General features: G+C 31.0%; 1 long non-coding RNA gene across 1 annotated transcript; it reads left to right on the top strand.

Annotated features, from left to right (window-relative positions):
* Positions 1–235: 235 nt before the first annotated feature.
* Positions 236–10556, top strand: LOC139521930 (uncharacterized). Its single transcript, XR_011664097.1, has 3 exons — positions 236–503; positions 9150–9357; positions 10233–10556. It is a non-coding gene; the product is annotated as an uncharacterized lncRNA (long non-coding RNA).
* The last annotated feature ends 1986 nt before the right edge of the window (positions 10557–12542 follow it).

The raw sequence follows: 12542 nt of genomic DNA, 5'->3' as shown, positions 1-12542 counted from the left end.
ATAATACGTTAAAAGTTAAATATTGTTTTTCTCTAATACTTATTTATGAAATGATTTAATTTTGTTTTTAAAACTTATAGTCTTGTCGTCAAATACCATGCGTCCTTTTACGTTTAGCGACGTCAAATTTTTATAATCGGTTCGAGGATCAATTACGTGTTTTATTTGATTGTAAAAACAAATCCTGCAGTGACTTTGTTCGTGGTTTAGAAAGTCGATTGGTCACTTAAAATAACATCGGACTGACCACGTAAACATGGTAAAGATTTAATTATTGGTATGTACATTTGAATGAACAAAACGTCCAGGAGATTCGAGGTCATTTTAGGTCCAAAAGCTACATGCAGATATAGGTCCAAAAGCTACATGCAGATATACGTCAAGATTTAAATCTTATTTATTGTTGAAACCTTTCTATTTTCGACGAATTTTTTCCTTTGATATATAAATATAGTTGAAGCATCTGCAAGATACCATATTCAAGTTACAAGTCTTTAACAAAGGTAAGAGAGATATTCGTATCAAAACAATTGCTTTACATATTATATATGCCATATAGTTCATCTTAAGACTTCGAACTTCTTTTCTGAGTGAGCTGATACCTTTGTTTTTTAATAATAATAATCTTTATTGCAGAAACATGAAACCCTGACGAGTTAAAATGCAAACATACATGTAGTACATTGTATACAAAAATAACAAGAAGTATAATACATGATAAATGTGTTAAAAAAGTGAAGATGATATTAATAACATATATCTATATCTATATCTATCTATATCTATGTATATATAAGTACGTCTGAGTCAGTGACAACTCTACAACAGATTTATCCATTGGATCGCCATCAATGATCTGTAACACTAACATCTCTATGCCTTTTATATCATGTAAATGTAGTACGCCGCTAGATTAAAACTGACGAGGAAAGGTAACACACGGCCACTGAAAGCTTTATTTTTGTAGAGCCCAGGTGGTCGTGTGGTCTAGCAGGACGGCTGCAGTGCAGGCGATTTGGTGTCACGGTATCACAGTAGCATGGGTTCGAATCCCGGCGAGGGAAGAACAAAAAATTTGCGAAAGCAAATTTACAGATCTAACATTGTTGGGTTGATGTTTAGACGAGTTGTATATATATATAAATGACCAATGTGGACCTTATTTTCGCAATTCCATAGATTGCTTTATATACAACACTGAACAAAATATCTTTATTGGGATCTAGAATATTTTAAGTTTAGAGTTTGAGTGAAGCTGGTTAAAATTAGGTTAATGGGTTTTAATTGCATTTATTAGGGAATGTCTTACATTACTGTTAATTTGGCAATGAAGGAAAAAATGTTTCTCATCATCTAAAATTTTACAAACTTTGCACAGTCTGTGTTCTCTTTGATTTTTTTTTTAAAACGTCCTAATTCAATTTCCAAATTATAATCACTTACACGTAGTTTTGTTAAAAGTTGACGACTATTAAAATTGTTTAGATTGTGCAAGTAGTCCTCGAATTTAATTTAATTTTTAAGTTTACTATAAAGATAAAGTTTTGAACTGTTATCAATATTTGAAAGTTTTTTAAGAGTGATGTTATTATACTTTTCCTTCACAATATGTTTAAAAGTTTTTTTGAGTGAATTTTTTATAAGTTTAAAAGGTTTATCAAAATCAATATATTCTTCTTCATCAATATTAAATTCTTTAAAAATATGCTTGGCAAAAGTGTACCAAGTATATATTCCATCTTCAGACATAGACTTATTTACTGCAAAAGCTTCTTTAACAAGAGGGTTTATTTCATGGCAGTTTATTCTACAAAAATATAATAAAACTTGAGTTTTAATAAAGGAGACAAGCGGAAATCGTCCTAACTCAGGCTTTCTTGGATAGTTCATGTGTAGATCTCTTAAATGTTCCTTTATTATCAATAATGTTCCCAAGAAAATTATACTCTTCAACTCCAGTTAACTGATTTTGTTTATAAAAAAAAATTTGACTCAAAAGAATTTCTAGAATGAAAAATCATAATTTTTGTTTTATTTGTATTTACAGTCAGTTGCCATTTGTAGCAATATTTTTCCAGTTTACTAGTATTCAAAGCAGATTGTAAACCGTTTTGTAATTCTGATAATATTAAAAGATCATCAGCAAAACTAAGACTACTTATTGATGTGTTATCTAAGGACACAGAATCACATATGTCCCATTAAAAATTGAATGGAGGTCATTAATAAAATAATTAAACAATTTTGGGCTCAAACTGTCCCCTTGTTTGACCCCTTTATTCATTTAAAAAAATTCAGATTGTTTATTATCTATTTTAACTGAAGATTCACAACACTTATACATATCTTTAATTACTGCAAAGTTTAGGGATACAATTTTGAAGGGAAATCTCCCTATAGTTATTTATATCTAGCTTGTCTCCAGCTTTATGAATAAGTATGGTAAAAGATTTTTCCAGTTTGGTGGATATTTACCAGAATCAAGAATTAAATTAAAAAGCTTAGTAATAGCTTTACAAGTAACAACACCACTATATTTAATAATTTCATTACAAATTTGGTCTGGACCAGAGCTTTTCCAAGTTTTTAATTTTTGTATACATTTATTTACTTCATTGATAGTAAAAGGTTTATCAGTTACCTCATTGAATAAAAGTGCATCAGTTTCATTAAATATATCGGTTTCAATTTTAGTTTAAATTCTTTATCATAGTTTACAGTCTCTCCTTGATGCTTAAAATGATCAATAATTTCTGGAAAACCAGCTTGAAGCTCAATTTTATTATTGTTGTTCTCATATTTTAATGATTTTAATAATTTCCAATATTGTTTTGAGTCTGTATCTCTAAGGGCTGAAAGCTGACTAAATATTTCCTTTTTAAATTGATTTTTCTTTCTTTTTATTAATTTTTTACATAGTTTACCGTGACCTAGAAAATTATTTCTTAAATTGAGGTTATAAGGCTGAGTTATAAGGAATTATTCGTAATAATTTGGCTAGATTTGATACAGTTTTCTTTACATCAGCTAGTTCTCTATCTTCCCATGGCTTTTTCTTTTTTAATTTCTTTTTATGAAGGATTTAATAATTTTACATGAGCGCATGGTTAATGTTTTAAATATATTATTTAGTTGTTGTCCTGCTCTCTCAACCCCAGAATAATTTATTTCAAACAGTGTATTTTCATAACCAAGTATTTCATCTCTGGTGCTGCTTTCTTTTAAAACAGTATATAATTTTTCCTTATAAATAGTCTCCCATTCAAATGTCATATCTATCTCACTATATTTTCTGTCTATATTTATATTTTGCTGGGATATACGACCTTTTAAAAAGACTACAATTTGAGCATGATTAGATAAATATGAAGGTTCTAATATTTGAAAAAAAGAACTAACTGAGTTAATAAGGTCCACACTGGTCAAGGAATAGTCAACAATACTACACCCACTAGGTTTAAAACATGTCATATTTCCCAGCATGTCACCAATAAAACGACCATTCAAAACTCTTAGCTGAGACTCAGAGGTGATACAGAGATCAATCAATTGCTGGCCTTGGGAATTAAAAACTTTATCTAAAAAATTTCTATCTATATTAAAATCTTGAAAATAGTCCTCTGAAAGTATATTTGTAGAGAGCTATGAATTTTATTTTCATCTGCAATAAAATCATCATGATTTGTAATTCGAGCATTCAAATCCCCAATTACCAAAACATTACCTTTATCAGATACTTGGGTAATTTCTGCGTCCAATTTCAAGAAATCATCATCATAGTGGGGAGAATTTAGTGGGGGATGTAAGTGGCACAAACAAATAAATCTTTTTCAAGGCCAAAAAAGTTCTTATCTAATTTTATCCATAAACGGTTTTTTGATGACGTTAAATCTTTTATTTCATTATCCCTTTATGGATATGGGATTTATAAAGCCACTAAATCGTCTAGAGCGTCTAGTCTTTTTTCTACATTTTTGAAATTTTTTAAAATCAGGTATGTTTGAAGTATCATCAACACCTTTCCAAGTCTCTATTAGAATATTAATATCATACTTCAAACAAGACATACATTGATCATCTCTGTACTTATCTCCCAAACCATTTACATTCCAAGATCCTATAGATAAGTTATTCATATTCATAAAAAAAAATAATCACATACAAATAGCATGATATGGTTCTAAGAAAAATAACTCTAAAGTTATTGCTTTACCCATCTAAAGGGATTATTTCCAGATTTAATATAAAAACAAAAGAAAACAATAAACTTGAAGTTATAAATTGCCTGCATTAATGTGTATTTCAATTGAATTATACTGAAATGTGTATTCTTTAAAAACTTTATTAATCTTTCTTTGAACAGGACAATAGTCAAGTAAATATCATGTTTGACTCATATTATTTATTGATAAAGCAATGTTTTTGATTTTAAGAATATGATTGACTGGCAAGCAATATAAATCAATTTCAAAAATATCTATACACAGATATTTTTACAAGGAGGTCTAAATGAAATGTTAGGTTATTTAACAAAGAATTATAAATATATTTGAATGTATCAAAAGGAACAATACTTTATCGAGGGGGGGGGGGCAAAGTGTTTAACTGTAATGCTGTTATGGGGCAATTTAATTCTTTGTTATCTGTTATTTTGAAAATATATTCTTTGTTAGCTGTTTGCTGTTAGCTGTTGTTGGGCTATTAGTTTTTTTGTTATCTGTTATTGTGATAATGTATTTGCTGTTAACTGTTATTGAAAATTGGAATGTTAGCATTTTTTTTTGACAGCCAATATTCGGAAGAAATTGAAGATCATTGGACATTAGGGTCTACCACTACTAATATGTTTGTCCCGTATTCAGAGAAGGATTCCATTAACATTTACCCATCACAGAAGTGAGGTCCAGGACAATTCAAGTATATCTTATGATTATCCTTTGTAATAAATTCCATTTTTTTATGAATGTGTATTTAGAATTATCTTAATTTTTTGTATGAGAATAATGTTCCTTGTTTCCCGTACGAACATATTAAATTAAAAATAATTCTAAATATGACAAAAAGGAAAACATATGGCCAGGAATATCTGACAAGGATCTCAATTAAGGACTAGGTCCTAACAACCAGTTAACCTTTTATATAATATGGTACATTGACTCAGCTCTGATTCTTTTCAAAGCAGAACCAAATGCATTGTACAATGAAAGTTCCAACCATGTACTTGGATCCGAAGCTGCACATAACTCATTACAAACAAAGATTTCTTTTGTTTCAAGCCATTGTTTCCCTACTAAACTATGTATTCTACTAATACACTTGGTACAATCAAAAACCTCAGCTGATAAAAAATTGTTCAAATAAGGCCTTTGAAAATAGTAGAATAAATTGCTTTTGGAGTGTCAAAATTCGTTCGAAGTACTTGATAAATTGCATGCTTATAATTGGTGCTTTTGATTTTGCTACCCTATATACCACTTTGCCTCATAGTCTTATTAAGAAAAATTCACGCACCTCATTAAATGGTCATTAAGAAAAAGTCGGAATATTCAAACTCTTTTAGGTCATTTTTTTTTATTAGCAACAAAGGGAGCTTCAGTCAATATATTTAAACAATACACCAACGTTTCATGAGAACTGCTGAAAGCATTTTTGAGTTATTTTTGAAAACTAGAAAATACCACCTTTTTTTAATGAATAAAATCCCTTAACTCAATAACATAAAATCTAAAATTAATAAAATCGAAAGGGAGTTTACAACAGTAGATATAAACATTTCGAAGTTTCACGAGAACTGCTGAAAACATTTTTGTGTTAATGTCTAAAAACTGGAAAATACCCCCTTTTTAATTAATAAAACCAGTTAACTCGGAAACGTAAAATCTAAAATTTATAAAAATTGAAAGTGACCTCATGTTAATAGATATAAACAATTCACCAAAATTCTTTGCTTTGTGAAAGCATTTTTGAGATATTATCAGAAAACTGGAAAAAAACACCAATTTTATTGAATAAAAACCCATTACCCAGAAACTTAAAATCTAAAATTTATAAAAAAAAAAAAAGAAAAAAAAAAGGGAGCTCACGTCAATAGATATAATATATTGAGTAGTAATTTAAACACATTCTAGATACATAAATTAATACTAAAAACATAGTCATAGAAAATGGAATGCATTACAAAGGATTATATCCGTAATAAGAAATACTGATTTTTATTTTAATATTTCATTTACTGTTATCTGTTTTTGTCCATTTTAATTCCTTGTTATCTGTTATGAGCCAAATCAATTTGCTGTTTTGCTGTTATTGGGACCCCCTTGCCCCCCCTCTTTATCTTTCTCATACAACTTTTCTATGATTATATTTAAGAAAACATTTGTGGAACTTCTGATAATATTTGAAATTATATCAATATAAGATGTATGTGTATGGGTGACAATTCAATTAACAAGGAATAGACATAGATGCAGTTTATTTACTGTAGGACTATTTATGAAACATATAGTGGAATTCTTTAGTCATCTCTCTTCTAATTTTATATTTAGATTAAGCCAAGTTTAAAAAATACAAATATTCTGGTTAAAATTATGGATTTGTTTCTGTAATAATTACATTAGATGTATGTTTCATTGTAATACGTTATTCTGATTGGCTAACTGCACATCACGTGCTATTCCTGAAACAATTGTATTAGACAATAACATTTATTATTCATGATGACACGAGGTCCAACAATAAAGTGCACAGGTAAATTAAACGAAAACTTGATAAAAATCGTGTTTTCATGATTCTAGTTAAAAAAAAAATGTAATTATAAGTATTGAATGCTTCTTTTTGTAACGTTATAGGGTTGTAAAAGCGTTGACCGTGCGCACATTTTTAGTATGAAGCGCTTTCGCGCTTCATACAAAATGTACTTCGGTCAACGCTTTTACACCCCAATAAATTTACAAAAAGCAGCATTCAATTCTTAAATAATAAGTAATTTAGTAAATATCAGTTGACACTTTGCAAAATTATGGACTTGATTAAAGTGTTTGAAGATTTCTGAATCATCGATGGGAAGTTTTAAAATATATATGTTGAAAATCATGTCAGTACCGCAGTTTCGAGACGACTACCGAGATAACGATACCGTCGGGCACAAACAGTCCTCGAGCAGTGGTATCAACCGAGTACTAGTGATTTCATATAACACTTTAGACACGCATTTTTGGGGTTTACCTTCCCCATAACACTTGAAGACTGCATAAGTTTGATTAACTTGTATCCATCCCTTTTGCATATTGAAATATGTTTAAACTATGTACAACACAAAACAGAAAGAAGGGAAAAAGCAACTCATTACCTTTGCATGCTGATTGCTTTGTAGATTAAACAGTATGAGATAAAAATCTATTAGGAATTATCAATAACAGTTTAATTCAATGACCCAGTCATAAAACCATAGATGATTTTGGCTCAGTATACAACAGGATGTTTTGCTCTAATTGTGCTATCATAACCACGTGCGTGTTTAAAAAGAACATTCATATGGTGGACATATCCGTAAACAACTACATAAAACCATTTAGTACGTTGATTTCCGAGAAATGTTAACTGATTTATTTGTACTTTTATAAAACACGACCACTACTGATAGGGTTGATATATTCTCGCGATTGATGGATATAATTGAGTTATTAATTTGTTGATAAGATTTCAAAAGTTTCTTCATTTAATTGATTGGTGTTTGGTTTACGTCGCACGAACGTTAAATGATGCTTTCTCTCATGTAGCTTTATCTTATATATGTCAGCGATGGGATATTTGATGCTGACTTCCAATTGATAATAGTTATTTACTGTTGCTATTCGGTATGTCGAAACCAAAATAGCGTGAACGAAAGTATTGCTATTGGCTCGAAAGGGGTCTGGTATACGATCTTGAACTTATTTAAACAGTTCAACCTCCATGAACCCAAAAAAACTTTCATAATCAGAATACGGAACAGATTACGGATCAAATACAATATCTTAACAATTATAGCCGGGTAAAATGGCTATTCGACTATATGTAAATCAAGAAGGAATATTCGCTCCTTTAACTGTTATTTTAGCAGTCCGGCGAGACCGAACAACAAACTCCAAACTAAATGTAAAGTAACATTCAAACAGATGACAAATTAGAAATAACAAAAGATTAAAAGAGTAATTAGTGTCCGACACGTATTTGTAAATTATAGTCTAAACTGTCACAGAGAATTAATAATGCGATAAGTAGAGTAAATGCATTAAAGACCTTTGTCCAAGATTATAACACATAATCCGTGTAAAACGCTTATGCCTGAAACTGGTTTCCATTTGTTTTTATGTCATATAAGCACGCATCATAAAACAGAAAATGTATTTTTTCTATAGGGTTTGACACAACTAATGGAGGAATGTTGCCTCGCTTATTACATCTTAGAAAGATCTGATGTTACAATGTATGACAATCAACCTGTTTTAATGGCACACATGTGTTGGTCTTTTATTTTCGTCTCTTCATTGTCTATGGCTTTTTTTTTTAGTATTTTTCATTTCCAAAAAAACAGAATATTTTTTCATGAGATATTAAAATTTAATTGTGAGTTACAAAACTGATGGAAAACAAATAAACTCAATTACACAAAAAAAAAAAAAAAAAAAAAAAAAAAAAATAAAAAAAAAAATAAAAAAAAATCATGATTCAAATAACACAAACACAAAATGCGAAGAAGTCGAAACGAACAACCTTACTGTTTGTCTATCTTGACAAAATATAGATCAAGTTTGAATTTGGGTTGTGGCACTTGAACTGTTCCCAAGTTGCCCCCTTACTGCTTGTCATTGAACAATGAGAGCACCCAAATCCCAGAGCAACCCCAAAGGACATCATGCAGAAACAAGAAAATAAAACGTAAGTATGTTTGCATTAGTACATATTACATTGACTCTTGTGTATTAACAAGTAAGTAAAATTGAGAATGGAAATGGGGAATGTGCCAAAGAGACAACAACCCGACCATAGAGCAGACAACAGCAGAAGATCACCAACAGGCATTCAATGCAACGAGAAATCTTTGTCCCATGGCATTTGAAGATGTAAAGTTTAAAATTTACTTCTTTATCTTCATCTTTTTTTTTTAGGAGAATGCATATTCAAAATATCATACTTTGTGTAGGATACGTAATTTCCTGCGTCCGTGCATCAGTTCCAATGAAAGTATCCAGTACATGGGAAAGGAATGGAAAATTAAAGTCATCTGCGTTCTGCACGTTTGATATTACAGAAAAACAAAGAAAGGGTGCATGGGAAATGACAATACATACCAATATTCCAACAAAAGATATCAAGGTATGATTTAATAAAAAAAAATCTGGAAGAAATATATGAAGAAGGATATTCAATTTCATAATTTGGAAACTAACTGACAATTCAAAGGCAGAAAAAAAGATTATTTTTTCGCATTGATAACAAATTCTGCAAGGTTTCCTGTTCGCTTGTTAGTGAAGACAAGTTCTATATAGAAGAGACAATATTCTTATCTCAACTGAAGTCATTTGACAATAAAAGAAAGACGTGTGCGTACGTCATCTCAAAACATTTATTCGTTTGATCGAAAACCATAAAAGCCACTCAGATCAAAGTAAAATAAAATGGTACACATGTACATCGTCATGTACTGTACAAAATATGTGCAAGTTTGGTGGACTATGTTGGCACTAGACGCTGTGACATTTGTAAGGTGACAAATAAATGGTACGAATTTGATTGTGCTTCTTGCAAAAAAAACAGTTTTATTAGGTACGTTCCAGATAAAAAAAAAAATTAACAAATTCATAAACAAAAAATGAATTGTTATATTTCTATTTTTAACTGCACTTATATATCGCGAGATATTAAAGTTAACTATAGTTTATCAGAGTTTCTACACAGTAATATCGTAAATTATCAGCAGCGAATTACAATGTGAACCTTTTTGGAAAGTGAGCGCAGCGAACGCGCAAAATAGTTTCACATTGTGTCAAGCGTCTGATATTTTACGATATCTATATACTTATATAAAAACCCGATAATCTGTTTATCGTTTTCATTTTCTCATCATACATTGTGATATCGCTGTTAATTCCTGTTCATATCAAAAGCCGTGATAAAAAAAGACACGAGAGCGATTGAACAGGATGATAAAGACGAAATATATGACGACAAACTTTTTTTTTAAATTATAGACATGGGTAATGACAGTCACAGACCGCCTTGATGACGGTAAAACATACAAAATGAAAAGCAAGTACGAATATGGGCCAAAGACAATAGACGTACATTTTAGACTAACATATAAGGAGGCATACGTCCCAATTTCTGGTTCATGTTCAAGTAATGTAGAGGAACCTGCAGCTACCTTGAAAGATGTCGGAAACATTATTCATGAAAATGACTGGGAGGAGAATGGGATGATGGTCATGCAAGGGAAATGTATCCTTCCTGTTGAAAAGATACTTGAAGCTTTTTATATATCTGTTACTTTGAACGAGGAAACATCAGAACTAAAGGTATGGCTAGCCTTATCTTCTATTATAACTCATCATTAATCGAATTATCATTGCTGCGCGTTCCTGATGATGGTTAATGCAGAAAGGCGTTTCTGAAACATGGAATTAATGACGTTGTTTTCATTTTTTGTAGCACTTGGTCGATACATGTACACGAACTTGATAGTAGACTATAAATTCCAAGAGGGTATCCTCAGCTCAGTAGTCATTATTTTGGTACTGACATAATTTATGACAAACCTTTCTAAAATTGTTCGTTTATAAATTTTGAAGTTATAAAGAAACTAAAGTTTCACCTCTTCAGGCAAAGTTACCCTATAGATGGGACTATTGTTGTTGGCCTTTTTTGGAGGGTTATATAATTATATTGCTCTTCAATTGCTTTGTTTCATATATATTCTTGGATTTCTAATATTCGGCTGTGAATGTTCCTAATGAAGGTTAATTAAAAAGCGTTTTAAACGCATGAAATTAAAAACGTGTTGTTTTTATTTAAAAAAAAGTTAGATGATTATTTGGTGATGATTCTCAAATCCTTATTAGATTCAATGTAGTGTATGGAATATGTAGTCGGAAAAACTATATAGAATATGATGGATTTTCCTTTAATTCAGGACTGGACCACAACAGAGTTTTCGAGAGACCCAAGTGACCGTTGGTACATTTTGAAGAACAAATGGACAGCGCATCCACCAGAGTTAACTTTCATTTTCCATATTTATTACGATGCCGACAAACCCCCGACTGGAGGTTGCGCTATTTTGACGGGAAGTGACCCAAAACCACCTATAACACAAACACCACCAGTATCCCCTACAACCAGTCGGACCATACAACTGACGACAACACCGAAGCAAACAACATCAGTAACAACAAAGCAGAGTACAACAACAGTAAAGAACACAACACCAATAACAACAAAGAGTCAGGCATCACAGTCAACAACAAAAAGTCAGACAACACCGTCAACAACGAAAAGTCAAACGATACAACCAACAACACAGCAACAAACCGTATCACCAACTACACTCCCAGCACCAACAAAGCAACCAGGTAAAGTTAAGGATAAATAAATGATAAATCGTAGACGGCCCTTTGCATTTCCGTCACAAACCTCATTTCATTTACGTCAAAGCAAAATCTTTCATTTGAGCCAATAATTTCTGTATTAAGTAATACTTTTATAATACTATATGCGTACTATTTATTCGATATTACAATTTACGTGTACCAAACACTTTTACTCGCCATTATTTCCATGTTACCACTCGTCGCCCAGCCCTGCGAGGTGGATGTAGGATATCGAGGATGTCAAGCAGGATATCCCAATAACATCAATTCTTCATTGCATTTGTAAGCCCTGTCTGTATTCCGCAACCATTGGTTAATCTGTATGTGCATTCGTGTTGTCAAAAAAAAAAGGGGTTTGAATTTCTGTTCATAATTTTCCTCCGAAAATGTAGACATTTTTAATTTGAATCCATGCCGACTTTCAAAGAATGTTGTGAAAAGGATATGAATTAATTTACAAACATAAGGGGATACTTTAGATAATGTCTTCAACGAGCCTTGTATTTTGGATACAAATTACTTTGAAACTTTTATCGTCATTTATGCGACTTGAAAAAGGCGTAAAACTAGTAATTCGTTTTGGCGCAAATGATATTTTACTTTGTGACTCAAGTGCAATGTGCAAAATATTATAGGCAGTTGAATTGTGCACATCACAATGTACCCAAAATCTAATACTTGAATATGTGATAAGACAGTTTTCGCAGCATACTTTTGTTAAACTTTTACAGTTTTTTCAGCTTTTTTCCACGTTGGTTTTTCGATATAGGAGATTTATGAAGTTCATTTAACATGTTTAAGGGAAAGTAAATATTAAACAAAGAAAATTAATGAGGAATTTGACAATTTCGCACTAAACGGATACCAACTAAAATTAATATGGGCGTTCATGTCACGGTGGTCAAGACATCCTGT

The sequence above is a fragment of the Mytilus edulis genome, chromosome 4, assembly GCF_963676685.1.
Source record: "Mytilus edulis chromosome 4, xbMytEdul2.2, whole genome shotgun sequence".
NCBI lineage: Eukaryota > Metazoa > Mollusca > Bivalvia > Mytilida > Mytilidae > Mytilus > Mytilus edulis.
This window is presented reverse-complemented; position numbering and strand designations above follow the sequence as displayed.